The sequence below is a fragment of the Helianthus annuus genome, chromosome 6 (genome assembly GCF_002127325.2).
Source record: "Helianthus annuus cultivar XRQ/B chromosome 6, HanXRQr2.0-SUNRISE, whole genome shotgun sequence".
Taxonomy (NCBI): domain Eukaryota; kingdom Viridiplantae; phylum Streptophyta; class Magnoliopsida; order Asterales; family Asteraceae; genus Helianthus; species Helianthus annuus.
The window spans coordinates 130621334-130649088 of NC_035438.2; positions in this window are offsets into that span (position 1 = coordinate 130621334).

Here is a 27755-nt window from a genome sequence, read left to right on the forward strand (position 1 = left end):
CTACAGGTTTGTCTTTTCTGCTGCTTCTTGGGCACGGCCCCGTGCTCGCTGAGCACGGGGCGTGTTCAATCTTCTGCCTTCTCTGTTTTGCTTGGGAGGATGCTGTCGAGGGGTCGGGCAATCCACTTTTGTTCCTTTTCTTGTATTTATGTTAGATTTAGCTGCCTTTTTGCTTCTTTTGTTAATTTGAGCTCATTTAATCCTGAAAATACAAAAGGAAGACAAAAACACACTTTTTCCAACATTAGTACTTAAAAAGGGTTAGTTTTATGTCTCATTTGATGTAATTTATATGTTGCATTTTACACACATCAAATATCCCCACACTTGAACTTTTGCTTGTCCTCAAGCAAAACTCTTTAATATGTGGCTTGCATGTCACACCCTGGCTTTGCGGAAGCGTGGTTAATTTGGTGTGACTTCTTAATACCATAGCTTAATCATAACAAGCTATATGAATTAAAAATATGCAAGATCACCCATTGATAATAAAATAGTAAAACATTGTCTTAACGGGTTAACACCCAACAACCATAACTTGTCTAAACATTACAAATGCAAACTTAACATAAACATGATTCAAGGACTGTGACTTGTCCAGGAAAGAGTCACAAGCCTCGAACCCTGGATGACCTCGGGCCTAATTGCAGCGGAAAACAAGCCATACCGCGCCAGATCGTTAATTTCCTGAAATACATGTAAGTTGAAAAATCAACAATAATGTTGAGCGAGTTCATGCGAAAGTGAGTACATAAACCTTTATCTTTATCAAAAACATGGTATGTAGCAAATAAGGAAAAATAGATCACCAATGGTTTGCAAGGCCATTGATATGTGTGAAGTGCAAGTAGGGATGACTCAAACCTAGCGGATTTATGCGTCGGGCACTAAGTCACCCCGAGGTCCGTTATGCTGGACCTAGGGCTGGGCTCGCTACACCCAGATAGATCTACCGCTCCTGTCCCTCGGTCCTACTACGAGGATTAATGGCCTCAAGTTGTGCCTACCCACTTACATGATCTAAGTAGTAAACCTCCTTACGCTAACCATACCATGTATAAACATATTCATAATCATTGTAACATGTATTTCACCCCCGCAGTTTAGAAAACTGAAAACAGTTAAGAGAAAAGGGGGACATGAACTCACAGTGAGTGCGTCACAATACCAAGTAATCCAAATATCCAACTGCTGTGCAACGACCTACATGTGCTAATTCTATTAGACGGATGGCCGTGCCTTAGCTTTATAGTTTACATTTTTAGGAAACGGTTAGACAACCGCTCCGTGTATATACTTGGTAATTTAGTCTCCTTCCCAAGGATGGGGGATTTAATACATGCGTGTTTATAATATTAAGTCTCACTTAATATATTTTATTTCTCATTCCAAAATATAATTATTTTTCTCAAAAATAATATATTTTCTCTTTACATAATACTTTCCAAAATAATACGTTGACAATATCCGCATTTATGAATATTTCCGGATAAGGCGTAAGTTACGTTTTGGCGATTTAGTGGTAATAATAATTACCATTGTAACTTATATGTTCGTCGTATAAGCGTTTGTATTATTTTGGGTTCGACAAGGTTAGTAAATATTATTTTTACTCTAAAAATAATATTTATACACTTTCACAAAATAATCATAAACAGTGTTGTGAAAAATATATTTATCGAATAAATATTTACCACGTTTAGTTTTTGTGAAAATCCCACCACCGATTATTTAATAAATAAAGTCATGGCGAAATGTATTTTGAAAACATCTCAAAATAGTTTAACACTTGCAAATAATTCTAAGTGCTAGATTTTAGAAAAATTTCGCCAGAGTTTCCCCTGTAACTGGAGGTGGCCACGCTTTTAAGCGTATCATTTTCTTTTACAAAATCATTTCAACACTTCTTTAAATCAACCAATCAATTTCCAACATATTAAACAAGTTTCAACACTTCAAACTTGTAGACTAGTATGTAAAATCGCATAATTACATGAACTTGTAATTTTTCCGAAAGTCGTAATGTAGATCACCTTATATTTAGTGGATCTATGTATAAAATAATTTAGTCTTGTAAAAACCCCGTTTTTAGAAAAAATCACTCTTTACAACTTCCCAACAATTTTTATAAAAATTGTTATTTTGTCGGATCTTTCGTTTCACAAGTGTTTACACACTTGTAGTTTGTAAAAATCATATTCATTAACATGTTATCCAACTTATATAAAACATGATTTTCTCGACACTTGGTTCTACGAATGTACCACTTGTACATACGTAGATCGGCTCGTTTTAAATACTATTTTTCATGTCAAAACACTTTTACACAAGTTCATGTTTCCCGTGTGGTGGAGTTTCACCTTTTAACCCTTGTACCAAAAGAAACAAGCGTATGTCAAGATTCGTGATCTTAACAAAGTCGGGTTAAACGATGATAAGAGCCACCACAACGTAGATCGGGCCTCAATAATCAACATATTCGATTACTACAACTTTTACACGCGTTATAAGCTTTTAACCAACAATATTCGAGTTTTAGTAGACTTTTTAGATTCAAAAGATGGGTTACCGACTTTTAACCGTTAAAAATCCTTTTAACCACTTTAGATACGATCAAGAACAAGTTTTAAATGTTATACCTCTAGCTCGGGGCTAGGGAAGAATCTAGTCGGAAATGGCGTGGATAAAAGCAAATGAACGAGGTCCTCCAACTTCCATTTGCTTCAAAGCTCCTAATGCGTGATCCCCGACACTTGTGTGAGCTTGGAATGGCAAGACAAGAACCGAAAATATGATGGATGGGGGTGGGTGGTCACGGCCGAGAGGAGAGGAGGGCAAGAGAGAGAGTGAAGTTGGTGGATGTGATGATCTCTCATGTGTGGGTGTGTGTTTATATAGAGAAATCATGCTCCTTCGTCCAACGGTTATACGTCGTCTAGATATCCACGAAATCTAATTAAATAATCAAAAGGTGTACCCTTAGTTACAAAGGGACCAAACCGGCCCAAAGAGGGGTGGGGTCACCCGGTTGGATCTTGATCGTTCAGTTAGAGTTTAGTTTGGTTAAGTCGGTTACTTTTAGTGGTTAACCCCGTTAGTTGTTTAATGCGTTATAGTGCGGGTGTTAGGGTAATCAGGGACCCTAACTGGCTCAGAAAAAAAATACCAATAATATTTCTGGCAATATTTTATGTTCCGGGTATAGTCCGGTTGTTCGGTCGGATAGTAATCCGTTAAAGTGCTTAAGTGATCCTTTAAGCGTAGTAAATAATATTTTTAGCGACACAATTTATTCTGCAAAGTGTCAGGAATATTTCTCCATGTTTTGGCACTTTATTAATTAGCTAGAAGCTAGTATGTTGATAAAAGTGCTATGTTTTGTGCTTAGAGTACGTTTTAGGCACATCCAATCTCTGTATCTTATTCCTAGAGACGCAATTATACAACCCTTGTATTCCTACACACTCTATGGGTGTAGTAGAATATTTCTGGCTCATTCAGGCCTTTAGAGGCAGTGTCTGCCTGATGCTGGCTATATCAGCATATTCCATAGGTTATCCGTTCAAATGCTACTGTGCTTTTGTGCATCATGTTTGTCACTAAAGTTCAGTAAATAAGTAATGTAGTGACGGAAAAATCAAAGTATGATGCAGATATGTACAAGTATCAACAATCAAGTAGCAGTTTATCAGAAATCTCAGTTAAGCACAGTAATTAGGCAACAATTAATAGTTAATTAAGTCGTACGGATACCTGGTTTTGTGAGGGTTGTCACATTCTCCCCCCGTTAAATAAATTTCGTCCCGAAATTTTAAATTCTGCTTGTAGAAGCAGGGTTCTCAGGAAATAAGTGGGGGTATTTCTCTTTCATTCGGTCTTCACGCTCCCAGGTGAACTCAGGACCATGTCTAGCATTCCAACGAACTTTGACGAGCTTGACACTGCTCCGGCGGGTCTTGTTTACTTTCCAATCCGTGACCTCGACAGGTTCTTCAACGAAGTGGAGCGTGTCACCAATATGAATTTCGTCGGTAGGAATGGCAACGTTAACTTGAGTTGGACTTCTCTTCAGATTGGATACATGAAATGTATCGTGAACATTATTCAGTTCGGCAGGTAGATCCAACTTGTATGCTACGGTCCCAATTCTTTCCAAAACCTTGAAAGGACCAATGTAGCGCGGATTCAACTTCCCACGCTTCCCAAAGCGTGCCACACCTTTCCAGGGTGATACCTTCAACAAAACCATATCCCCAACCTCAAACTCCTGAGGTTTCCTTTTCAGATCTGCGTAGGTCTTCTGACGGTCACGAGCCGCACTAATGCGATCTCGGATTTGCGCGATCTTATCTGTAGTTTCCTGAACTACATCGGGACCTACCAATTGTCTATCACCTGCGTCAGACCAACAGAGCGGCGACCTGCACTTGCGTCCGTATAAAGCTTCGAATGGCGCGGCACCAATACTGGTGTGGTAGCTGTTGTTGTATGAAAATTCCACCAGGGGTAAATGCTTATCCCAGCTACCGCCTAAATCCATCACACATGCTCTCAGCATGTCCTCCAACGTCTGAATCGTCCGCTCGCTTTGGCCGTCGGTCTGCGGGTGAAAAGCTGTGCTCATATTCAGCTTTGAGCCAAAAGCTTCCTGGAAGGATTGCCATATCCTCGATACGAACCTCCCATCTCTATCAGAAATAATCGAGAGAGGTACTCCATGGCGTGTAACAATCTCTCTCATGTAGATTTCAGCCAATTTGCTTGTATTATCCTTCTCGCGGATAGGTAAGAAGTGTGCTGACTTCGTTAAGCGATCCACTATCACCCAGATAGTGTCATGGCCTTTTGGCGTTCTTGGCAACTTCGTAATAAAATCCATGGAGATTTCTTCCCACTTCCACTGGGGAATTTTTGGTTGCTGCAGAAGTCCCGAAGGCTTCTGGTATTCCGCCTTAACTTTGGCGCAAGTTAAACATTTGCTCACATAAATAGCAACATCGCCTTTCATTCTAGGCCACCAGTAATAATCTTTAAGATCCTGGTACATCTTATCCGCTCCAGGGTGGATAGAGTACCGCGACTTGTGAGCTTCATCAAAGATAATCTCTCTTAAACCACCAAACAGAGGAACCCAAATCCTTTTCTCAAAACACAATGTTCCTTCCCTGTTTGGCACCAATAACTTCTCCATCCCACGGAGATACTCTGCCTCAAGGTTTCCCTCCTTGAGAGCTTCCTTCTGTGCTGCACGAACGCGTGAGGAAAGGTCGGTCTGAATTATCATCTCCATAGCCCTAACCCTTATGGGCTTGATTCTCTCTTTACGACTTAGGGCATCGGCGACCACATTCGCCTTCCCTGGATGATACTTGATCTCGCAGTCGTAATCGTTCAGCAACTCGACCCATCGTCTTTGCCTCATGTTCAACTCCTTCTGGTTGAATATATGTTGGAGGCTCTTGTGATCTGTAAAGATCGTACACTTTGTACCGTAAAGGTAGTGTCTCCAGATCTTTAAGGCAAAAACCACTGCGCCTAGCTCCAAATCATGAGTGGTATAGTTCTTTTCGTGCACTTTCAGTTGGCGTGATGCGTAGGCGATAACCTTTTGACGTTGCATCAACACACAACCCAATCCTTCACGCGATGCGTCACAGTATACCACAAAATCGTCGGTTCCTTCCGGTAGAGCTAAGATTGGCGCGTTACAAAGCTTATCCATCAATAGCTGAAACGCTTCATCCTGTTTGATTCCCCAATCAAACTTCTTATCCTTCTGCGTGAGGAGTGTCAACGGCTGAGCGATCTTTGAAAAGTTCTCGATGAACCTTCGATAATAACCAGCCAAACCCAAGAATTGCCGGATCTCGGTTGGCGTCTTTGGCGTTTCCCAATCTTTGATCGCCTCGATTTTGGTTGGATCCACGTGGATTCCATCTCCATTCACCACGTGCCCAAGGAATTGCACCTCTCTTAGCCAAAACTCACACTTAGAGAACTTGGCGTACAACTGTTCTTTCTTCAGCAGCTCCAGAATGGCTCTAAGATGCTGCTCGTGCTCAGCCTTTGTCTTCGAATAAATCAAGATGTCGTCGATAAATACAATCACGAACTTATCCAGGTATGGCTTACAAACTCGATTCATCAGATCCATGAACACTGCAGGTGCGTTTGTCAAACCAAACGTCATAACGAGAAACTCGTAGTGTCCATATCGAGTTCTGAAGGCTGTCTTTGGGATACTTTCCTCCTGTATCCGTAGCTGATGGTATCCAGATCGAAGATCGATTTTTGAATAGAAGCTTGAACATTGAAGTTGGTCGAACAGATCATCGATTCTTGGCAGGGGATACCTATTCTTGATCGTCAGCTTGTTCAAGTCTCTGTAGTCAATGCACATACGGAAACTACCGTCCTTCTTCTTCACAAACAAAACTGGAGCTCCCCAAGGCGAGAAGCTTGGTTGGATAAAACCTTTGTCTAACAACTCTTGAAGTTGTGTCGACAGTTCTTGCATCTCAGACGGAGCAAGTCTATAGGGTGCCTTAGCCACAGGCGCAGCGCCTGGAACTAAGTCAATACGAAACTCCACTTGCCTTTGAGGTGGCAAGCCAGGCAAGTCTTCTGGAAAGACTTCTGGGTATTCCCTCACGACAGGGATGTCTTCGATCTTCGGCTCAGCAGCCTTTTTATCCACAATGTGTGCCAGAAAAGCAACACATCCTTTCCGCAAACACTTTCTCGCTTTCAGGCAGCTAATCATCCTTAACGGCGTCTCACGCTTTTCCCCATGAACAACAATGGTCTCACCATCATCGGTCGGGATACGAACAATCTTCTCGTGACAAACTATCTCTGCCTTGTTACTCGATAACCAATCCATCCCTACTACCACGTCGAAGCTTCCCAACTGGACTGGTAGTAGATCGAGAGCAAACTCACGCTCTCCCAGTTCGATTACGCAACCTCGAATCACTTCGTTAGCTTCTACTAACTTTCCATTCGCTAATTCAATCGAGTATGGAATATCTAACTTACTAGCGGCTAAACCAAGCATGTTTCTAAATTCTAGCGATACGAAGCTATAATCGGCACCAGTATCAAACAAAACGGATGCATAGCGTTGGTTTACAGGGAACGTACCAGTAACAACGTTGGGATCCTGGCGCGCTTCCCTGGCTTCCATGTTAAATACTCTTCCGCGTGCCTGGGTTAATTCTGGGCAATTCCTCTTGTAATGCCCTTGATCTCCACAATTGAAACATCCGGGCCTCTGCCCGTTTCCACCATTGTTTCCAGCTTGGTGGTTTCCCTGGTTCCGATTCATGACGCCTGCTTGGTTAGCATTGTTGGCACGGTTTCCATCACCTCCCAGGTTTCCTTGTGGGCGGTTCCCATTACCACCACGGTTATTCCTATTCCCATTTCCTCCTTGGCCTCCCCGGCCAGCATTTGCCCAACAAAAATCCTTCGTATGACCAGTCTTCCCACATGATTCACAAACTCTCAGGCTGCAACGACCAGAGTGATGTTTTTGGCATGAGTTGCACTTGGGGTGTGCACCCATGTATCCCTTCCCTTTCTTTCTACCACCAGCCGTATCTTGAGCTGGCGCATTCGATTCTCCTTTCTTAACCACCATCCCGGTGCCCTGCTTGAAATTCGAAAACTTTCGCTTATTACCACCAGATGACTCCACATGAGTCTCCTTCTTCTTGGGCTCAACCTCATCAAACTTGTTCAACCGAATCGCCTCTTCGGTGAGAGCCACACTCAGATCAATGGCTTCTGTGATGGTTGCAGGTTTGGAAGAAGTCACCATGCTGATTATCTGAGGAGCCAATCCCCAGATGAAGCGTTCAATCCTTTTGAACTCGGGCGTAACCATATAGGGTACCACATGCGACAAATCGTGGAACCTCTGAACATATTCAGCTATCTTCGAACCTTCCATCTTTAGGTGCCAGAATTCGGTCTCTAACCTCTGAATTTCCGCGCGAGAACAGTACTTCTTGCGCATAAGCTCTTTCAACTCTGTCAAGGTCAGTGCGTAAGCTGCGGCTTCGCCAAGGGTCTGGACCTGAAGATTCCACCAGGATAGGGCTCCATCCACAAATAGCCCTGAGATGTATGTGACTTGTTGATCCAGCGCGCATTTGCTCATGCGAAGTACGGACTCGGTCTTCTCTGCCCAGCGGACGAAAGCAACAGCACCACCTGTGCCGTCGAAGTTTATGGGCTTACAGTCCAAGAATTGTTTGTAGGTGCACCCTGCACATACATTACATCATAGGAACGGCATTAGCATCTGCTAAAGGAATCCATTTAGGCCATGGTATGTCTTAATGACTTAGGGTTACCATGAGGAGGATTTTGGTTGCCGTTAATGTTCGAGCTACTTCCGCTTGGTCCTCCTTGCGAGGCAGCATATTGAGCAATGGCGGCAGCAATAACTTGCTGTAGTTCTTCAGGAGTAGTGGGCATCGGCTGCGGTTGACGTCTTGGTGCCATCTTCTAAAGATGTGTTACGTCGATTAGGCCATAATAAACATACGTATATAGTAATAGTAATAGCATATAACATCTCATGTTATCAATATATCACACACAACATCCCATGTCCCAACATCCCATGTCACAAATATCATACATACAACATCCCATGTCCCAACATCCCATGTTGCAAATATCATACATACAACATCCCATGTCCCAACATAAATAAGCAATCAAGTGAATCAGATATGGTGAGAATACGGCGATTGTTATATATATCGAGACCATAACGTGGTAAGGGTATCAGTACGTCACTGTATCATACAATCACAAATCAAATAGGGGCTACATCACCCCTGTCAAAAACAATATCACATCAGTGTCACATACATCCAGTACATCAACAAATATCTACAAAAATCAGTATCGTCAGATGGTCTCCAAAAGGCTGTGCAGTCACAATCGCGGTCGTCTCACCTACGTCTACCACTATGGCACCAATGAGCTCTATGCAGATGGGGGTGGAGGAGGGGGAAAGTGAGTGTAGAGTAAGCGGCATAAATGAAGCCAATCCTCCTCCATCGCCTGCTGAGTGCGAATAACAGATGCAATCTGCTGCTCCATAGTCGAAAGTCGGGCAGCAAAGTCCGGGGGTAATGATCGAAAAGGCTAAAAAGATGAAGATGTCTGACCAAGATATGGACCTAGTGATAACTGAGCTCTCTCGAGCTCCTGGAGTCGCTGCGTATGGGACTCATGCTGATGGACAAAGGACATCAAGACGTCCTCTATGGTATGTCCCATATGGAATGGATGATATGGATCAGTAGGTGGCATCGGTGAGGAAGATGACCAAAGCAGTGGCGTGCTGGTGGGATCGAATGGTGCTACATGAACAGAAGATGGAGCAGGTGTCATCTGAGGTACGAAAGGCATAGGCATCGGCATGTGCCCAAAGGGGTGGGCTGAAGAGCCCTCTCCAGGCCCTGCTGGAGGTACAAACGGTGGGATCTGAAATGAAAAATCAGTATGATGTGCCTCAGTGTGACGTGGTGGAAGCGGTGGAACATCCTCGTCAGCCGGTATCCAACCGTGCTGAGCCTCCTCATCAGGTGGATCCATATGCTCTGCAAATAGAGCGTGCTCAGGCTCAATGGGTACAGGATCAAAAGGAGCAATGACAGGATCAACATGATCAATATGATGGTCAACAGGGACGTCAGCAATCAAAGGTGGGTCAACAAAAGGATCAACAGCATGATCAGCAACTAACAAAGGGACATCATCAACAGGAAGATCGCCAACTGACGGGTCAGCCAAAACGGGCTCAACAGGAACGTCAGCATGTACCAAGTCATGCTCATGTACAGGATCGAAAGCAGCTGCCTGCTCTGGGGCCACGGCAGGCTCTGGGTCATCAAAAGCCATGTCAAAATCAAACTCTGGATCAATGGGGTCGATAGGATCAGCAGGATCAATAGGATCGACAGGGTCCTCCATATGCTGGTCCATAGGAATATACTCAATATCGCGGTCAGGATCAAATCCTGGAGGAAAAACGGGATCGGAATCCTCAACATCGTCGTGCTCGAACACAAAGCTCGGAATGGGGGCGGCAGAAGATGCCTGATCGGGGTCCGAGTCATGAACAAAATGTTGCGTGCTCACCTCGTGAGACGGAGCAGATGCCACAGACTCAAAAGAGTCTGGGACTGGTGAGTGGACGGGCGAGTCTCCAGCTGGGGCATCAGCGATCATCAAGAGACCGCCAGCGGGCAAAGGGGCTGCATCAGGAACCTCGTCCTCAAAAGGCTCGTCCTCGTAGAGATCAATGTCGCTGTCAGCCTCGGCGTCTGGTAATAGCTCGTGTGCTGGGTAAGAAGCAAGAGGAATCGGAGCTGGAATCACAACAAGGGGAAGATACTCAGCAGGATCGCCATCAATAGGCTCATAGGCACCCTCGGGTAGAGCGAAGGGCAAGGAGTCATCAGTATGCTCATCAGCGCCGTCGGGTAGAGCGAACGGCTGGAAGTCATCATCGTCCGTGCTCATGTAGTCTGAGGTATGCACCTCATGCTCCGATGACACAATGTCATCCGACACTATGGGTAGAGGTCCAGTGGTATCTGAGTCTCCGGTGCCTGATGTATCCATGTGTCTGTAACACAATCACAAGTATGCACAAATAATCAGTAAATCAGGTAATCACATAAGTTACCAAATAATAATCACATAATCCACCTAGTCCCACTAGCCTCCCAGCCTCCCAGACTGTCCTTCCTAGTCCCACTAGCCAACTTTCCCAGCCTCCCAGACTGACTCCCTAGTCCCACTAGCAAACTTTCCCAGCCTCCCAGACTGACTCCCTAGTCCCACTAGCAAACTTTCCCAGCCTCCCAGACTGACTCCCTAGTCCCACTAGCAAATTCTCCCAGCCTCCCAGACTGACTCCCTAGTCCCACTAGACAACTACCTTGATCCATTAGATCGAGCCTCGGCCTCCCAGACCGAGCCTCAGTCTCCCAGACCGAGCCTCAGCCTCCCAGACTGAGCCTAAAAATAATAAATAAAATATGCTCAACATTTGTTTATAAAAACGTTTTGGATCTGGACTTAAGTGGTATGCAGAAAATGTTTTCGTGAGAGCCCTAGTGATCATAGTCTAGACTCGAGAAGGAATCCTAGTTCGCTATGATCAGAGCTCTGATACCAAGCTGTCACACCCTGGCTTTGCGGAAGCGTGGTTAATTTGGTGTGACTTCTTAATACCATAGCTTAATCATAACAAGCTATATGAATTAAAAATATGCAAGATCACCCATTGATAATAAAATAGTAAAACATTGTCTTAACGGGTTAACACCCAACAACCATAACTTGTCTAAACATTACAAATGCAAACTTAACATAAACATGATTCAAGGACTGTGACTTGTCCAGGAAAGAGTCACAAGCCTCGAACCCTGGATGACCTCGGGCCTAATTGCAGCGGAAAACAAGCCATACCGCGCCAGATCGTTAATTTCCTGAAATACATGTAAGTTGAAAAATCAACAATAATGTTGAGCGAGTTCATGCGAAAGTGAGTACATAAACCTTTATCTTTATCAAAAACCTGGTATGTAGCAAATAAGGAAAAAGAGATCACCAATGGTTTGCAAGGCCATTGATATGTGTGAAGTGCAAGTAGGGATGACTCAAACCTAGCGGATTTATGCGTCGGGCACTAAGTCACCCCGAGGTCCGTTATGCTGGACCTGGGGCTGGGCTCGCTACACCCAGATAGATCTACCGCTCCTGTCCCTCGGTCCTACTACGAGGATTAATGGCCTCAAGTTGTGCCTACCCACTCACATGATCTAAGTAGTAAACCTCCTTACGCTAACCATACCATGTATAAACATATTCATAATCATTGTAACATGTATTTCACCCCCGCAGTTTAGAAAACTGAAAACAGTTAAGAGAAAAGGGGGACATGAACTCACAGTGAGTGCGTCACAATACCAAGTAATCCAAATATCCAACTGCTGTGCAACGACCTACATGTGCTAATTCTATTAGACGGATGGCCGTGCCTTAGCTTTATAGTTTACATTTTTAGGAAACGGTTAGACAACCGCTCCGTGTATATACTTGGTAATTTAGTCTCCTTCCCAAGGATGGGGGATTTAATACATGCGTGTTTATAATATTAAGTCTCACTTAATATATTTTATTTCTCATTCCAAAATATAATTATTTTTCTCAAAAATAATATATTTTCTCTTTACATAATACTTTCCAAAATAATACGTTGACAATATCCGCATTTATGAATATTTCCGGATAAGGCGTAAGTTACGTTTTGGCGATTTAGTGGTAATAATAATTACCATTGTAACTTATATGTTCGTCGTATAAGCGTTTGTATTATTTTGGGTTCGACAAGGTTAGTAAATATTATTTTTACTCTAAAAATAATATTTATACACTTTCACAAAATAATCATAAACAGTGTTGTGAAAAATATATTTATCGAATAAATATTTACCACGTTTAGTTTTTGTGAAAATCCCACCTCCGATTATTTAATAAATAAAGTCATGGCGAAATGTATTTTGAAAACATCTCAAAATAGTTTCACACTTGCAAATAATTCTAAGTGCTAGATTTTAGAAAAATTTCGCCAGAGTTTCCCCTGTAACTGGAGGTGGCCACGCTTTTAAGCGTATCATTTTCTTTTACAAAATCATTTCAACACTTCTTTAAATCAACCAATCAATTTCCAACATATTAAACAAGTTTCAACACTTCAAACTTGTAGACTAGTATGTAAAATCGCATAATTACATGAACTTGTAATTTTTCCGAAAGTCGTAATGTAGATCACCTTATATTTAGTGGATCTATGTATAAAATAATTTAGTCTTGTAAAAACCCCATTTTTAGAACAAATCACTCTTTATAACTTCCCGACAATTTTTATAAAAATTGTTATTTTGTCGGATCTTTCGTTTCACAAGTGTTTACACACTTGTAGTTTGTAAAAATCATATTCATTAACATGTTATCCAACTTATATAAAACATGATTTTCTCGACACTTGGTTCTACGAATGTACCACTTGTACATACGTAGATCGGCTCGTTTTAAATACTATTTTTCATGTCAAAACACTTTTACACAAGTTCATGTTTCCCGTGTGGTGGAGTTTCACCTTTTAACCCTTGTACCAAAAGAAACAAGCGTATGTCAAGATTCGTGATCTTAACAAAGTCGGGTTAAACGATGATAAGAGCCACCACAACGTAGATCGGGCCTCAATAATCAACATATTCGATTACTACAACTTTTACACGCGTTATAAGCTTTTAACCAACAATATTCGAGTTTTAGTAGACTTTTTAGATTCAAAAGATGGGTTACCGACTTTTAACCGTTAAAAATCCTTTTAACCACTTTAGATACGATCAAGAACAAGTTTTAAATGTTATACCTCTAGCTCGGGGCTAGGGAAGAATCTAGTCGGAAATGGCGTGGATAAAAGCAAATGAACGAGGTCCTCCAACTTCCGTTTGCTTCAAAGCTCCTAATGCGTGATCCCCGACACTTGTGTGAGCTTGGAATGGCAAGACAAGAACCGAAAATATGATGGATGGGGGTGGGTGGTCACGGCCGAGAGGAGAGGAGGGCAAGAGAGAGAGTGAAGTTGGTGGATGTGATGATCTCTCATGTGTGGGTGGGTGTTTATATAGAGAAATCATGCTCCTTCGTCCAACTGTTATACGTCGTCTCGATATCCACGAAATCTAATTAAATAATCAAAAGGTGTACCCTTAGTTACAAAGGGACCAAACCGGCCCAAAGGGGGGTGGGGTCACCCGGTTGGATCTTGATCGTTCAGTTAGAGTTTAGTTTGGTTAAGTCGGTTACTTTTAGTGGTTAACCCCGTTAGTTGTTTAATGCGTTATAGTGCGGGTGTTAGGGTAATCAGGGACCCTAACTGGCTCAGAAAAAAATACCAATAATATTTCTGGCAATATTTTTATGTTCCGGGTATAGTCCGGTTGTTCGGTCGGATAGTAATCCGTTAAAGTGCTTAAGTAATCCTTTAAGCGTCGTAAATAATATTTTTAGCGACACAATTTATTCTGCAAAGTGTCAGGAATATTTCCCCATGTTTTGGCACTTTATTAATTAGCTAGAAGCTAGTATGTTGATAAAAGTGCTATGTTTTGTGCTTAGAGTATGTTTTAGGCACATCCAATCTCTGTATCTTATTCCTAAAGACGCAATTATACAACCCTTGTATCCCTACACACTCTATGGGTGTAGTAGAATATTTCTGGCTCATTCAGGCCTTTATAGGCAGTGTCTGCCTGATGCTGGCTATATCAGCATATTCCATAGGTTATCCGTTCAAATGCTACTGTGCTTTTGTGCATCATGTTTGTCACTAAAGTTCAGTAAATAAGTAATGTAGTGACGGAAAAATCAAAGTATGATGCAGATATGTACAAGTATCAACAATCAAGTAGCAGTTTATCAGAAATCTCAGTTAAGCACAGTAATTAGGCAACAATTAATAGTTAATTAAGTCGTACGGATACCTGGTTTTGTGAGGGTTGTCACATTACACTCCCAAATGGAATGGGTAGAAGAGAAGGTTTTGGCTTGTCATAGAGTGTCGGGAATCCAAGATCTTTATTGGGTTTTATTTTTATTTATTTACAATCCTATTCGTCATGATTTATTAAAAACTTTTCATAAGGTAAATTATTTATTAAGGCATAACATACCTTTCTAAAATTTTATTTATATACAAGTTCACATACCTCACGGGAGAAATCACTCACACTCGGCCGAAGGTGTAATTTTGGTGAATCACTCGAGAGCGGCATGGAACTTATTCCTACCATAAGCTTTCCAAGCAATCAATCCTCCTCCTTTTTAACTTTATACCTTTGTAAATATCAAGAAGACTTTTTGGGTGAAGGGTTAGTCTTGGGCTAAAGGTGGGTAGTTGGGTTAGTGGCTAGTAGAAAAGGGCGAAAGTCGTAAAAAGCGTCGGTTTTCATAAAACATTTTGTTTTTATGACTTTTTTTTTATTTTTAATGAAGTATTTCTTCAAACAAGCTTTTGTTTGAGGAGCTTTGTTTGTTTATTTCTAACTTCATTGTAAATATATATATATATATATATATATATATATATATATATATATTAGTCACACGAAAACCGAGCTTGTTACTAAAATAAAGGGTAAAAATAAAAAGGGTTTTTGGTGGGTAAAAAGGGTTTTGGGTTAAGAAATGAAAAGGTTTAGGCTCAAATGGGCTAACTAGGGGGAGTTTTTGGGTAGGTGAAAAGAAAAATAAAATAATGGTGTTGAAAGAAAAAAAAAGGTTAGTCCTAATGCCTCCATCATTTACTTACTTGGGTTTAAGTTGGTAAGGACCGGGAATGAATTGTCGTGGCAAGTTCTAGAGTCGTATGAACCAAGCGGCTATTCACACAAGAAACGAAAAATGAGCATTTAGCATAAAGATGTATATTTGTATGCTCAATAAAGGCTCAAAACTTACTTTTGTGGGAATGGGTTTTTATGTGATCAAGTATATATAATCGAATTTTAACTAAGCTTGTCATGCCGTTTCATAATTTTCTTATGTTGGTTTTTTTTATCACGACGCTATCGGTTGCAAACTTGTAAAAATATAACCTTGTTAGTCTTAGAATTCCCAACTTAAACTTTAGACAAGTAAAAAAAATGAAAATTTTTTAAAAAAAATTTGGGGTGATTAGCGGTTCCAATAGAGTTTTGTGTAAGGCTTGTTATTAGGACTTGCAAAATTCAAGGTTTTAGCATCCCCCCCACACTTAAATTACACATTATCCTCAATGTGTCCCAAAAATAGATTTTTTTTAGGTTGATTGAATGTGTAACATTGTGTTAAAAGCAAAAATTTATGTTACTGGCAGTCTGGACACGGCCCCGTGGGGACCGGGCACTGCCCCGTGTTCAGGTGCCAGTAACAATAATTAAAGAAAAGAAACAGAAGCCTGGACACGGGGGCGTGTTAGGTGAACACGGCCCGTGTCCAACTACCTGAACTGGGCATTTGTCTGCAGGGTGTTTAGCACGGGGCCGTGTTGGCTGGGCACGGCCCGTGCTGAACTTACTGTAATGGAGAAATTGTTGTCGGGTGGCCTTGTTTTTGTGCATGGGGCCATGTTCCTCGTTTCCCTTGTCATCCTTTACCACCATGAGTGTGTTTTATTCATTACAACATCATTTAAACCTTAAAACCATCATTCCATTAAAACCATAGAGAGATACATAGTCCTAAAATAATATTAAGCTTGATAAGAAAACACAAGAAGCATTAAACCATGGAGTTCTAGCCTACAAGTTATTTTAATTAGCAAAATTTCCAAGAAGCTAGTAGTCTTGGTTAGATGTGGCCTTATAGAACTCCTTCTTCCGGGTGCGGTTTCCTCATATGTCGGCGAGTCACTCCTCTACCTCCCTTGGGAGGAGAAAAGAGGGTTCGTTAGCATTAGTTTGAGGAGTTGCGACTTCCACCGGGATCTCTTGTTGGTGTTCCACGGGAGGTTCCGCCGGAATGTCGTCCCACCCGGTAGGGTTGTTAATTTCAAGCGCTAGGTTCCAATCCTCTTGAGGGAAGATCGGTTCCATCGGGGGTGTTACAAGAATATTTAACCTCTGGTGCAAGAGGTTAATTTCTTGGAAGCTATTCTCAAGTCCCACCGTAAGATCGTTGATACGGTCGATTAGGACCTCCTCTACTGACGTCATTTCATCGAGAGCTTCCCTTAATGCTATGACATAGTGTACAAGTGTAGCTTCAATGGAGGGCCTTCTCCCTCTTCGACTGTTTGATGAATGCACGGAAGATGTCTCGCAGTTTTCACTCGACATTCTACGCAAATAAACTGAAAAATAGTTTATTTGCTGAAACAGTAATCTGGACACGGCCTCGTGCTCGTTGAGCGCGGCCCCGTGTTCATCTTTCTGCAGAGTTTTGAAACAAGGAAACTTGAAGTTTTAAGTTATTTTCTGAACTTGTGGGGTCTTTTTTAAACATTAATAACTTAAAACAATGTTATACAACTTATTTTTAACAAGTTTCCTTGAACAAAACTCAATAATCCTCACCACAAAGCTTGAAATTTCAAACTTTAATGGAGGTTCTTGGAGAAAGATGAAGAAGAAGGAAATGGTTAAAAGAGGAAAGGACAAGATGGTTTGTTGGAACCTTCTTTTAGAACATACCTAGGATAGTTGAGAGAAGATTCCTTCAAATCTCTGTCCCAAGATGGTCCAAATGTGCAGAATTCTTGGCTGCATTTATAGAAAATGATAGCATCCTGGACACGGCCCCGTCTCCAATGGGCACGGCCCCGTGTGCAGATAGAATTCTGACACAGTTTGTCCGTATTCTGACGTAAAGATCAGAAGGGAATCTTTTGGTGGGCACGGGGGCGTGTTGGCTGGACACGGCCCCGTGTCGAGAGGCTAATTATGAAGTTTGTCTAATTTTTTTTAAGGAACTTAATTGTATCGGATGGTTCCTTACTGGTTGGAACAACCCCAAAGTGCCTAAGATACCTTAATTGTCCTAGACTAAGGCGAGAACGTAAGAGGTTGTCGGTGAGGGTAATTCCTATTTTTATTCTAGGTGGACAAGTCCAACCCTTTTCCGGGCTCTCGTTAAAGAAGGTATATGCCGAATCGCTCTGGTCTATGTATGCACCGAACGAAGTCGATGGAGAGTCCTTCACGGCACAATCGGCACAGGGACGACTATCGTCCAAGTCTTCACTAGAACTGAAGGTATTTTTGGGAGCAACGAGGTTGTTAGAATGCGACCCCAACATTTCTTCATGGTCGTTGTCTTGGGATGGATTAATGAAATCCTTCCTAAGCTCTTTTAACCAATTTAAAATTAGATTTTCTAGTTGAAATAACTCGTCAAGGAGTATTTCTCCTAGAATATCTGGTTGGGCGCATTCGAGGGAGAGATAGTGATTATTTTTACTTTCGCCCCTCTTAAGGTTATAGGGAGACGGTGGGTCTATATAGTGGGGCTTATAATTTAGAAAGTAACATTCTAATTCTTTATGTTTGCCTCCACATAATTGACACCACGTACCATAAGAGTTTCGAAAGTAAAAAGAATTACCATCACTCATGTTTGTGTCAGAAATTACCAACCGCCGGGATCTAACAGTTCTGTTTTCAGTAACTGAATCTTGGGCACGGGGGCGTGTTGAGTGAGCACGGCCCCGTGTTCATCTTACTGTCTGACTTAAAACAAGATTGCCAGTTCCAATGATTGAGCACGGGGGCGTGTTCAGCAGGCACGGCCCGTGTTGAGCTCTGCAGAAGCTGAAAAACTAAGAAAATCCTAAAAAATTAAAAAGAAAATAAAAAAAATGATTAGGCCGTTGATTCCTAACTTTCTTAAAATCCTTGTGTCCCCGGCAGCGGCGCCAAAAACTGGATATGCGTGTAGTGTATGTATTTTAGATATATATTTTAAGCCCTTTTTACACTTTTTAGCCAAGTTTTAAATTTATAAAACACGATATTTACTAACACTAAACACACATATGGGCAAGTGCACCCATCGTGAACGTAGTATAGTGTTGGTAAGATACCGAGGTCGTCCAAGGACACAAGAGCTTTTAGTATCGGTTTATCCTCAACGTCTAAACAAATCAAAATGTTAGAAAAGATTTTTAAACTAAGAAAATAAAACTAACTAAATGCTGAAAAATAAAAATAAAAACAGATAGACAAGATGAATCACTTGGATTCGACTCGTGTATTAGTATAACCTTTGATTATTTTCGCACTTTTGCACTTGTTTAAGAGATTATCTTAGTTATTGTAGTAGGCCCCTCTTTTGAAGGCGACGTTACCCTCAACCCAGTAGTTTGAGTCAGCAAGGATACAATCCTAAAGGGTCGGATTATTGAAAGATAATGAATTAAGTTATTAATGCAAATTATGGTAGGCCCCACTTTTGGAGGTGGCGTTACCCTCGACTAAGTAGTCTGAGTCAGCAGGGATACAGTCCTAAATAGCCGGGTTATAGTATTAATAGTAGTTAACTTATGAGGGGGTCAAAGAGTTTGGATCCCTGCCATCCAATACCTTTGGTTATTGAAGGAGATCCTACTAAATTTGACCCAGGTCCCTTGCAGGACCTCTAAACGCTGAACAAGGGCAAGACCCTTACCAAACCGTTCCCTTAACCCCCGACCAGGTAGCCAACATACCTCCATATAGACCGTGGAGATATGAATGGTGAAAATCTTTTATTTTATATAGACAGTAAAATAATGTCAAGACACCACGGACAAACGATAAGGAAAAGTCACCTTCAACATAAGCAACTAGTTATTAAAGTCATTAATACAAAACCAAATAAAAAGTGCAAAAGATTAAAAATAAAAAGTATTATACTAAACACTTGTCTTCACCAAGTGATGTAAGAGACTTAGGCAAACATGGCCTTGATTGTCAAGAACTCTTACGATCAATCTTGGATCCCGAGACGACTCACACACTCTATGATGGACAATGGATGATGGTGGTGGATGATGGTGTTGTGATGGTGGTGGGTGGTCGATGAAGTGTGAGAGAGGTGGTATGCCAAAGGATGAGTTGCAATGAAGCCAAGCACTCCTATTTATAGGCTAAACAGAGGCCGGGGCACGGCCCCGTGTCCGGTGGGCACGGCCCCGTGCCTGTCTGACACTATCTCTCCTCATTAATTGTAATTCGCAATTACAATTAATGCGCCTGCAGTACTTTGGGCACGCCCCCGTGTTAACTGGGCACGGCCCCGTGGTGAGCAATAGAAGCTTCTACAGGTTTGTCTTTTCTGCTGCTTCTTGGGCACGGCCCCGTGCTCGCTGAGCACGGGGCGTGTTCAATCGTCTGCCTTCTCTGTTTTGCTTGGGAGGATGCTGTCGATGGGTCGGGCAATCCACTTTTGTTCCTTTTCTTGTATTTATGTTAAATTTAGCTGCCTTTTTGCTTCTTTTGTTAATTTGAGCTCATTTAATCCTGAAAAAACAAAAGGAAGACAAAAACACAATTTTTCCAACGTTAGTACTTAAAAAGGGTTAGTTTTATGCCTCATTTGATGTAATTTATATGTTGCATTTTACACACATCAAGGAACAAGGGTCAAACCAACCACCCAAGAATGGAATCGTCGAGCGAAAACACTTGACAACCTCCTAGAAGCAGCTTTTCTTGCCACCAGACCTTTCTCCATCTTTGGAATTTGACGCCGTCACTAAACACATTCCTTAAATTGTAGCCATTTTTTGAATGTTTTTTTTGGTGTCTAATCCGCATATATATCACCATTTCCCTTGATTTTCTTGACTGTATATCTCTTAAATGTCAACATATACACGTGTGATTTAGTTTACCAAGATTTCTCAATGCCGAGAACCTCGGTCAGAGAGTAAAAAAGATGTAAGGTTCACAATAGTGTAAAATTAAAATGGGATATATACCGGGCTAGGATTCGAGTTACAGGAACAAGGGCCAAACCAACCACCCAAGAATGGAATCGTCGAGCTAAAACACTTGGCAACCTCCTTGAAGCAGCTTTTCTTGCCACCAGACCTTTCTCTATCAATTAGGAATCTGATGCCGTCACTAAACACATTCCTTAAATTGTAGCCATTTGTTGAGTGTTTTTTTCTGGTGTCTAATCCGCATATATACCACCATTGCCCTTGATTTTCTTGACTGTATATCTCTTAAATGTCAACATATACACGTGTGATTTAGTTTACGACGGTTTTTCAATGCCGAGAACCTCGATCAGAGATTAAAAAAGGCGTAAGGTTCACAATGGTGTAAAATTAAAATGGGATATACCGGGCTAGGAATCAAGTTATAGGAACAAGGGCCAAACCAACCACCCAAGAATGGAATCGTCGAGCGAAAACACTTGACAACCTCCTTGAAGCAGCTATTCTTGCCACCAGACCTTTCTCCATCAATTAGGAATCTGATGCCGTCACTAAACACATTCTTTAAATTGTATCCATTTGTTGAGTGTTTTTTTCTGGTGTCTAATCCGCATATATAGCACCATTGCCCTTGATTTTCTTGACTGTATATCTCTTAAATGTCAACATATACACGTGTGATTTAGTTTACGACGGTTTTTCAATGTCGAGAACCTCGATCAGAGATTAAGAAAGGCGTATGGTTCACAATGGTGTAAAATTAAAATGGGATATATCGGGCTAGGATTCGAGTTATAGAAACAAGGGCCAAACCAACCACCCAATAATGGAATCGTCGAGCGAAAACACTTGACAACCTCCTAGAAGCAGCTTTTCTTGCCACCAGACCTTTCTCCATCAATTAGGAATCTGATGCCGTCACTAAACACATTCCTTAAATTGTAGCCATTTGTTGAGTGTTTTTTTTTGGGTCTAATCCGCATATATATCACCATTTCCCTTGATTTTCTTGACTGTATATCTCTTAAATGTCAACAAATACACGTGTGATTTAGTTTACGTAGATTTTTCAATGTCGAGAACCTCGATCAGAGAGTAAAAAAGGCGTAAGGTTCACAATGGTGAAAAATTAAAATGGGATATACTGGGCTAGGATTCGAGTTACAGGAACAAGGGCCAAATCAACCACCCAAGAATGGAATCGTCAAGCGAAAACACTTGGCAACCTCCTAGAACCAGCTTTTCTTGTCGCCAGACCTTGCTCCATCAATTAGGAATCTGATGCCATCACTAAACACATTCCTTAAATTGTAGCCATTTGTTGAGTGTTTTTTTTTTTTTTGTGTCTAATCCGCATATATATCACCATTGCCCTTGATTTTCTTGACTGTATATCTCTTAAATGTCAACAAATACACGTGTGATTTAGTTTACGAAGATTTTTCAATGCCGAGAACCTCGATCAGAGAGTAAAAAAGGCGTAAGGTTCACAATGGTGTAAAATTAAAATGGGATATACCGGGCTAGGATTCGAGTTACAGGAACAAGGGCCAAACCAACCACCCAAGAATGGAATCGTCAAGCGAAAACACTTGACAACCTCCTAGAAGCAGCTTTTCTTGCCACCAGACCTTTCTCCATCAATTAGGAATTTGATGCAGTCACTAAACACAATCCTTAAATGTTAGCCATTTGTTGAGTGTTTTTTTTTTTTGTGTCTAATCCGCATATATATCACCATTGCCCTTGATTTTCTTCACTGTATATCTCTTTAATTTCAACAAATACACGTGTGATTTAGTTTACGAAGATTTTTCAATGCCGAGAACCTCGATCAGAGAGTAAAAAAGGCGTAAGGTTCACAAGGGTGTAAAATTAAAATGGGATATACCGGGCTAGGATTCGAATTACAGGAACAAGGGCCAAACTGTTGATGCATTTCATGTCTATCGCCTGCGTCAATCCGAGTTGTAGTGAAAAGCCGGAAGGAATTATGCGCATATTGTTGTATTTAGTTAGAAATGGCAAGGTGGCAAACTTGTAATTAATGTGAATGTTCATTAAAGTTGCCTTGACCATATAAATAGGGGATTATGTCATGAGTTAGTTAGTGCTTAGAGACTTTGGTAGATCTTGAGTTAGAATTTGGAGAAGACTTGAGGAGGAGAAGATTCTAGAGAGAGAAAGTAGAGAGAGAAAGTAGTGTAAACGAGATTCTTGTACCGTACACGTCTATTCTTGTAATGGATTCTCGTTAGTAGTACGTTATCGTGTGTTCGGTCACGTTCGTTCACGGATTCCGCACGTGAAACGTTCGTTACGCAATCGAACGGTGTCAAAACCAGTCCTACAAGTGGTATCAGAGCTAGGAGCTCGATTGCTTGATCAAACACGTCGTTCTCGTACAGATTTCAGCCGATTCAGAGCCGATTCAGATCCAATTTCGTCGATTTCATCACTTTCTACTCATTTCTTACATTTTTTACGGTTTTTCGTCAAATTGAAAGGGTAAACACGGTTCGATTCGTCTGAAATTCAAGTATATTGTGCGAATATCATAGAATTTAAACCCTACCAAGTTTCACGTTGAAACACTAAGCCGTTTTGGAGAAATTGCAGATTTTCGGTCCGAAATCGCGTCAACTTTCAGCTCTGGATCGCTTATACGAACATTTCTGAACCGCTCATGAGTCTAAAGGTGCTGAATCGCTCGAAATGTATGTCTGGGTCGCTCGAAATTAACATCTGGATCGCTCTTTTGAACACCTGAACCGCTTTTGTGTACAAGTATTTAGGATCGCTCGAAAATACTGTCTGAACCGCGTATTTGTCAGCGTGTGGTCCGCTCATAAGTCATCTTCTCCACATGTTTTCTGAATCAAAGCAGATTGTCGGTTCAACAGATCTCGTTAATTGATGTGATAAGAATTGCAGGTGATGTCTGTAGCGTTTGCATGAGAAGTGTTGCCAGTCATGTTTGATTAGTTGTCGGATGATATGTGATTTAATTCACCGCCCATTCAATCGTTGTTTTGAAGTCACCGACCCATTAAGCAAAGTTGACCAAACACTGAAACCCAACACCACCGTCCCTTTGTTCACTGCCCAAGACACCATTCATTACTTGTTAAGGTCCAATCAACAAGCCCACCGACCCATTACCCAATCCATATCAATATCGCCCACCCACTATTGGCCCATGTGATATTATTAACAAAAACATATACACCGTCCAAACATTTAAAGCAAAAAGTGTGCACCGCCAATCCATGAATACACTCTCCATATTTGATTTTGTGTACTTGCCGTTCATTGATTAAGCCCACCACCCGCCAACCACTTATAATTTGCCGTCCACTCACAAATAGTGTGCCACCCATTTCATTTTCCAAGCCCACCGCCCCACTACCATTTATTTGAGGCCCAATCAAGTGTTTTCAGCTTTTCACATTATTAGTCTATAAAAATTGAGGGGCATTTCATTTAATAGTGTGCATTCATTAGAGCGGGTTCACGAATCTTCGACAACGAGTTTTTGATTGGTTAATTCACACACTGTTACGAATTCAAAGAGTTTTAAACTGATTGTTTACTTGTTTAATTGCAGGTAATCCAAGGTGTTTGTCAAGAATAGGATCCTCACCCGAGAGAATCCTCACTCGATTTATTGATCTTTGTTATTCGAATTTCATTATTAATTGAGAATTCGTTTTTTGTGAATCGTTTGATACCGAAAATGGATTTTGCAATTAATATTGTACTGAACAAGTTCAATAATTTTTCAGGTATCGATGGTGAATCGACGAAACAGTTGATCGAACGATATTCTCACTTGGTGTTGGAAATGAGACGTTTGGATATTAAAAAAACGAACAAAGAATGGATTGATAAGCTGTGTGATGCTCTTCCGTACGATGAGTGGGGTACATACTTAATGATGCTGAAGAATAAAACTGATTTTATCAATTACAGCTTGAGTGATTTTATCGAGAAGATTAAAGAGCGAGAACTTGAAATTCAAAAGATTAGAAATGAAGCAAAATTAAAATCTGAGAAAATCGATCAAGATGTAGAGGAGCAGGTTAAAGAAATTTCAGCGATCAAGGATGAAAAGAAAGCTGAGGATGTAAAGATGACTAAGAAGTGCTCAAAATGTGATAAATCTGAATCAGACAATGCCAAACTCTTGAAGGATATGGAGAGTTTGACATTGGAAAACAAAACTTTGAAGATAGAGAAGAAAGCTGATGATGAACAGATTCTGGAGTTGCGCTTGAACTATGAAAAACTGAAATCTGAAAATGACAAACTTTTGAAGAATATTGAGAGTTTGTTATTAGAAAACAAAGATTTTGAAAAAATTAAAAGTGAAAATAAAGATGTTTCTTGGATAAAGCTGGAAAACAAAGTTTTGAAAGAAAAAGAAACAGAATTTCAAAATCAAATAAAAATTTTAGAAAATGAAAAATCAATTTTTGAGAAAAACAAAATTGTGAATGAAATTACAATTGCTTCTCAGCTCAGTAAAATATCTCAGTTTGAAAATGAAGCTGAGAATTCTAGGAAGAAAATTGATGAGCTCGAGAAGAAATTGAAAGGTTTTGTGACTAAATCTGACAGTTTGAATTTTCCCTGTCCAAAACCAATCAATTCTATTCCAATAAGTGACGATGTCACAAACTTTGACAATGTCAAAGTTGAAGATTGCGATGAAAAATCTGATGATGAAAATGGAAAAATTGAAAAACAAAAATTGTTTTTAGAATTAAAAGAAAAATTCAAAAATACTGTTTTGCAATCTACTGAAACAGGTGAATGCTCAACGCAAAAACCTGTTAAGAAGATTGTAGAACAGAAACAAAAAGTTAAAAATTTGAAAAATGCTCAAAAAGAAAATAAAAGCTCATCAGATCGATCATCCAATCGAAATAAAAAACAAAAAAAAATTGAAAACCGAAAACTCAAAAATTGTTGGTAATAAGTGGTGCAGGTCAGACCACAGTGCTCAAAAGCCAAATCCAACAATCAAGAGGAGGAAGGAGTATCACCACGCTAGACAATGCTTTGATCTAAGCGTTTGGTATGAAAATGGTGATTGGTACGATAACAGAATGTGCTACAAATGTGGATATCAAGGACACATTGCTGTTAACTGCCAGAGACAGAGATTTGAGACAAGAAGATGCTATAATTGCCAAATCCAAGGACACATTGCCAGGGATTGCCCAAGGAAATCAAGTGAAAGATTGAGGGTTAATTCTCAGAAGTTGGCAAAGAAACAAGTCACTGTCAAGCCCAAGAAATTGAAAGTTTCAGAACAGAATGTCAAAGAACAGAAGGTCCAATAACCTAAAGTTCAAGAAACGAAAGTGAAGCTTTCTCAAGGGCAGAAAGATAAACTGAGGAAGAAGAGGAAGAAAGCACGAGAGTATCTCGAGAAGATTTTGTCCTCGGGTTCACCCGACAGATCAAAGAAGAGTGCTGATGAATCGATTCACTCGACAACAAAGTCAAGTAAACCGAATTCGTTAGATACAAATCTGAGGACAAAAGAGGAGATAAAGAAGAAGGAGAAAAAGGTCGGCGATGAATCTGACATGTCGAAGTCAGACAAGCCACCTTCAGGCGATGAATCTGACAGGTCAAAGTCAGACAAGCCACATTCAGGCAATGATTCTGGTTCGTCAAAACCAGAAGAGCCAGTTATTGAGGTAAAATCTAAGAATTCAGATTTAACAATGGATGATACGAATTTTCCTCCATTGCTAAACAAGAATTCAAAATCACCCAAGGACAGTCAGGCTTGGGTGAAACTGTTCAAATGAAAAACCTGACTTGCCGGAGTTCCCAGGTTGGTAAGCGTGGAACATGAATCGGCACATTTCTTGAGAAATTTCACTCTGGTGATTTTTCGTCTTTCAAAAGATAAATCAGGGACATTAAGTTGTACTTGATTCATCTTTCCTACAAGTGGTAATTTGAAAAACAATGTGATGAAACCCCATGTTTATGAAACAACACACAAAACTAATTTTCCGAAAAAACCATTTTGATTAAAAAAAACTTAAGTGTTTTGAAATCATAATGGGAAAATAGTTTGTTGTGAGGGAGAGTTCTGATTGTTTACGCCAAAGTGGATGGAGAATTGAAGTGATTCTCATCAAGTTGTCAAGTTTGTACAGTTTGTTTCAAATTTTCTCAGAAAATCAAAATTGAAACATATTTTGATTTTAGGGGGAGAAAAATTTTAAAAAAATTAGAAAATTTGAAAAAGTCAAAAACTTTGAAAAATTTAAAAATGAGTTTTGTTGTGAAAAAGAGGAAATGATAGTAAATCAGTGGACTATCACAGCATGCTAAAGATATGTAAAGTCTCAAATGTGATAAACGGTCTCACTAAATTTGAAAAAGTCAAAAACTTTGAAAAATTTAAAAATGAGTTTTGTTGTGAAAAAGAGGAAATGATAGTAAATCAGTGGACTATCACAGCATGCTAAAGATATGTAAAGTCTCAAATGTGATAAACGGTCTCACTAAAGATGTGACGATAGGCTCAGCTAGACTAGTAGATTTGCGATAACGATACAAATATAAATGAAAAAGCCTAGTTCTAGTGGGAAACATGGTTGAAAGCATAGTACTTAGTTTTGTCCTTCTTGACTGTGTGCCTACTCAGTAATCGCTGATTGTCGAAAGACATAAAACTGGTTAAGTTTGTGAACTTTCACTACTTTGCTGAAAAATCGCTGTGATTGTGCATTTCATTTTGCAAAGATTTAAACTTGTTTGATTTCTTTATTTTGTTTAAGCATCGGACATCCTCTGCGTATACGGGAGTATCGACCTGGATGTTGTTGCCTAAACGTTCTGCTTTATTTTCTTTGGTGTTTCGTTTAAGCTTTGGACCTCCTCTGCGTATACGGAAGTATCGACATGGTGGTTAAAGCCTAAACAACTTCAACTTGTTTTATTTTTTTATTTTGTTTAAACATTGGACTTTCTCTGCGTATACGGAAGTATCGACCTGATTGTTAATGTTTAAACATTCTGCTTTGTTTTCGCACAAATCACAGTTGATGAAAGTTTAAAGGCATTACTTGAGTTAGTGTATTGCATGATGAGGGGATATGCTGAGATCGTGGGGTCCATAAGAACTTAGTGCATAATTAATATACCTTAACGTATCGGTAAGCATTTCAAAAGTTTTTTAGATTGAGCTTAAGTGGACAACAATATCGTCAATCAACGT